This window comes from Rutidosis leptorrhynchoides, chromosome 2 (genome assembly GCF_046630445.1).
Source record: "Rutidosis leptorrhynchoides isolate AG116_Rl617_1_P2 chromosome 2, CSIRO_AGI_Rlap_v1, whole genome shotgun sequence".
Classification (NCBI taxonomy): Eukaryota; Viridiplantae; Streptophyta; class Magnoliopsida; order Asterales; family Asteraceae; genus Rutidosis; species Rutidosis leptorrhynchoides.
The window spans coordinates 130164330-130169621 of NC_092334.1; positions in this window are offsets into that span (position 1 = coordinate 130164330).

Genomic DNA, 5292 nt, shown 5'->3' on the forward strand with positions numbered 1-5292 from the left:
CAATATGAAACCATATCAATTTGATTCACTCAAATCGGATTTAAAACGAAGAAGTTATGGGTAAAACAAGATTGGATTTTTTTTATTGTTGTAGCTACGGGAAATATTGTAACAATTCTATACAAATCATATCCTAGCTAACTTATATTGTATTATACATGTATTCTAATATAATCTTGGGATACCATAGACACGTATGCAAATGTTTTGACATATCATATCGACCTATGTATATATATTATTTGGAACAACCATAGACACTCTATATGCAGTAATGTTGGAGTTAGCTATACATGGTTGAGGTTGATTCCAAAAATATATATACTTTGAGTTGTGATCTAGCCTGAGACGTGTATAAACTGGGTCGTGGATTGATTCAAGATAATATATATCGATTTATTTCTGTACATCTAACTGTGGACAACTAGTTGTAGGTTACTAACGAGGACAGCTGACTTAATAAACTTAAAACATTAAAACGTATTAAAAATGGTGTAAATATATTTTGAACATACTTTGATATATATGTACATATTTGTTATAGGTTCGTGAATCGACCAGTGGCCAAGTCTTACTTCCCGATGAAGTAAAAATCTGTGAAAGTGAGTTATAGTCCCACTTTTAAAATCTAATATTTTGGGATGAGAATACATGCAGTTTTATAAACGTTTTACGAAATAGACACAAGTAAATGAAACTACATTATATGGATGAATGATCGAAGCCAAATATGCCCCTTTTGCTTGGTAGCCTAAGAATTAGTAAACCGATCTACTAATTGACGCGAATCCTAAAGATAGATCTATTGGGCCTAACGAACCCCATCCAAAGTACCGAATGCTTTAGTAATTCGATGTTTTTTTTTATCATGTCCGAAAGATTTCCCGGAATGATAGGGGATATTCTTATATGCATCTTGTTAATGTCGGTTACCAGGTGTTCACCATATGAATGAATTTTATCTCTATGTATGGGATGTATATTGAAATATGAAATCTTGTGGTCTATTATTATGATTTGATAATATATAGGTTAAACCTATAACTCACCAACATTTTTGTTGACGTTTTAAGCATGTTTATTCTCAGGTGATTATTAAGAGCTTCCGCTGTTGCATACTAAAATAAGGACAAGATTTGGAGTCCATGCTTGTATGATATTATGTAAAAACTGCATTCAAGAAACTTATTTTTGATGTAATATATTCTTATTGTAAACCATTATATAATGGTCGTGTGTAAACGGTATATTTTAGATTATCATTATTTGATAATCTACGTAATGTTTTTTAAACCTTTATCGATAAAATAAAGGTTACGGTTGTTTTAAAAATGAATGCAGTCTTTGAAAAACGTCTCATATAGAGGTCAAAACCTCGCGACGAAATCAATTAATATGGAACGTTTATAATCAATATGAACGGGACATTTCAGTTGGTATCCGAGCGTTGGTCTTAGAGAACTAGAAAATTGCATTAGTGTGTCTTACCGAGTTTGTTAGGATGCATTAGTGAGTCTGGACTTTGATCGTGTTTTTCTTCAAAAACGATTGCTTAACATTTTTTTGTTGGAAACTATATATTATTAACATGTAAATATTATGTGATATATTAATCTCTTAACGTGTTTGATATTGTGTGATAGATGTCTACCTCTAGTACAAATCCCATTGATTCACCTAATAATAATGAAGAATCGAATATATTTTGGGAAGATTCACAAATTTCTGAAGAGGAACCGGAAGAGGAGGAACCGGAAGAAGAGGAACCAGAAGAGGAGGAATCGGAAGAGGAGGAACCAGAAGAAGAGGTTTCGGAGGAAGAAATATTGATACCTATAGTAAATCGATTAAATAAAAGAAAATCCTCAACCAACGGACCAAAGTTAATAATGGTCAATGGTGTTTCCGCCGAGGAAGCAAAATATTGGGAAGATTACCAATTTTCCGATGAATCGGATCCCGATAAGGATTCCGATGATGTTATAGAAATTACCTCGACCCAATTTAATAAAGCTAAAGAAAATAATAAGGGAAAAGGTATAAAAATAGAGAAACCCGATTCCAACCCCGATGAACTTTATATGTATCGGCAACATCCGTATTTCCTAAAATGTAACAATGACCCGGGAACCTCTAAACCACCAGGTTTTTCTAAAACATTATGGAAAACGACGGCTCGTATTAGAGGAACACCATATATTCCTAGAAAATTAGGAAAACGAACCAAGTCCGAAGAAGAAGAAACCAGTGATTCGGATTAGAGGGTTGTAATCATGTTGTGTATTATATGTATTGTAGTGTGCTTGTACTTTTATGTTCTATGTAAAAATTGCTTGTATTGTTTGTTAATTATCTTTTAAGAATCTAATCCTTGTCTATTTTACAGTATAAAAACAAAATGGACGTTAAGGGTAGACAACTGAATATTTTAGAAGACCTACCAGAGGATATGATTGAGGAAATCTTGTCTAGAGTCGGTCAGAATTCATCAGCACATTTAGTTATGGCGAAATTAACTTGTCAAACATTTGAAAGACTTTCCAGAAATGCCTTAGTTTATAAAAGGCTTTCCTTTGATAGGTGGGGTATATCACATTGGGGAGACCGTAAGTTACGCCGTGTTTTCTTTAAAGCATTAAATGCGGGGAACCCAAATGCAATTTTATGCTACGGGTTAAGAACCTATTTTGACTCAACATATCCCAACATAGGATTTCGTGAATTAGAAAGAGCTTCTAACATGCAACATAAAGAAGCATGTTATGCTTACGGGTTAGTGATGTTCGCTTCTTACCAAGGTGAGAAAAAGAACATCGGATTGCAGATTTTAAATAAAACCTTCCCACAAGTGACGGATTCAGTAGTTGGGGTGAGAAACAATGTTTTTAGATTATTACGGGGCTGTTGGACATTACGAAACCCTCGTCCTTTTGACAACATTACAACATGCTGCCTAGCCAATGGTCATAACGGTTATTTTCCACAAGATCAAGGATGGGAAGTCGTCTTAGTAAAACCTGAATGCATGACTTGTTTCTGGACTTATGAATTACGTGTCTTTATTTCTTTTGCTGAACAACTTGCGTATTAACTAGAATTGCCTTCATAGCTGCCGAGTAGCAAAGTTATTATGTGCTATATTTCATCCTATATGTATTATAGTGGTACTGTAAGTTTGTAAAATATTGTATAAAGTTTGAACGCGAAATATTATTGTAATAAGTTTTTCATATAGAATCGTAGTAGTTGAATTGTATAATAGCTACTAAGTATGAACTTAACGGGTAGGTACTACCCGAATTAAAACTATAAAATGCTAATATGAAGAAAAAGCTTTTATAAATGAGTTCATATTATGCTACGAAATACTATTGACTACTCTTAATATACTGTATGATTAACTCTATTCGGTTGGCTATTTTGAAGGAAATGGCACCGACTACTCGATAAACCATGAATATGAGCGAAGAGGAATTTCGTACATTTCTTGCTGCAAATATAGCCGCAGTACAGGCTGCGCTACATACCAACAATAACTTTGAATCTAGCAATGTAGCTAACGGCGCAAGAAATCGTGTAGGATGCTCCTACAAAGAATTCACTGCCTGCAAACCTTTGGAATTTGATGGAACCGAAGGACCAATTGGATTGAAACGGTGGACCGAGAAAGTCGAATCGGTGTTTGCCATAAGTAAGTGTACTGAAGAGGACAAAGTTAAGTACGCTACGCATACCTTCACAGGTACTGCGTTAACGTGGTGGAACACCTATCTTGAATAGGTAGGACAAAATGCTACTTACGCACTACCATGGTCGGTATTCAAGCCATTGATGAACGAGCAGTACCGTCCTAGAAACGAAGTTAATAAACTCAAGGCAGAACTTAGAGAGTTACGAACACAAGGGTTCGATGTTACCACATATGAACGACGATTCACAGAGTTGTGCCTATTGTGTCCGGGAGCATTCGAAGATGAAGAAGAGAAGATCGACGCATTTGTAAAAGGGTTACCAGTTAGGATCCAAGAAGATGTGAGTTCACACGAGCCCGCTTCTATACAGAAGGCAAGTCGAATGGCTCATAAACTCATAAATCAGATTGAGGGAAGAATTAGAGAACAGGTGGCCGAAGAAGCCAACACGAAACAACTCAAGAGGAAGTGGGAGGAAAACGGTGACAAGAGTCACCAGTACAACAACAACAATTACAACCAAAATCGCAACAACTATCCCAACAACCGCAATAACAATCGCAACAATAACCGCAATTCTAACAATAACTACAACAAACAGCCCAACAACAACAACTACAACAATTATTTCAACAACAATAACAATCCCAACAACAACCTCAATAACAACAATGGCAACAAAAACCAAAAACAGCCATGTCATAGGTGTGAAGAAAATCATCAGGGGTTTTGCACGACATTTTGCAACAGGTGTAAAAGAAATGGTCACAGCGTGACAAAGTGTGAGGTCTACTGACCAAAGTTTAATAGAACTAAAGGAACAAATAATGTCGGAACAAGTAATGCCGAAACGAATAGTGTCGGAGCAAGTAATACCAACGCTGTTTGTTATAAATGTGGAAAACCGGGCCACATTATTAGAAATTGCCCGAATCAGGGGAATACTAATGGGCAGGGCCGTAGAAGAGTTTTCAATATTAATGCGGCAGAAGCACAGGAAGACCCGGAGCTTGTTACGGGTACGTTTCTTATTGACGATAAATCTGCTTATGTTTTATTTGATTCGGGTGCGGATAGAAGCTATATAAGTAGAGAATTTTGTGCTAAATTAAGTTGCCCATTGACGCCTTTGGATAATAAATTTTTACTCGAATTAGCAAATGGTAAATTAATTTCAGCAGATAATATATGTCGGGATAGAGAAATTAAACTGGGTGATGAAACGTTTAAGATTGATTTAATACCAGTCGAGTTAGGGAGTTTTGATGTAATAATTGGCATGGACTGGTTGAAGAAGGTAAGAGCAGAGGTCGTTTGTTACAAAAATGCGATTCGTATTATGCGTGAAAAAGGAAAACCTTTAATGGTGTACGGAGAAAAGAACAACGCGAAATTAAATCTTATTAGTAGTTTGAAGGCCCAAAAACTAATAAGAAAAGGTTGTTACGTCATTCTAGCACACATCGAGGAAGTTAAACCTGAAGAAAAGAACATCAGTGATGTTCCCGTCACAAAAGAATTTCCCGATGTATTTCCGAAAGAATTACCGGGATTACCCCCACATCGATCCGTTGAATTTCAAATAGACCTTGTGCCTGGA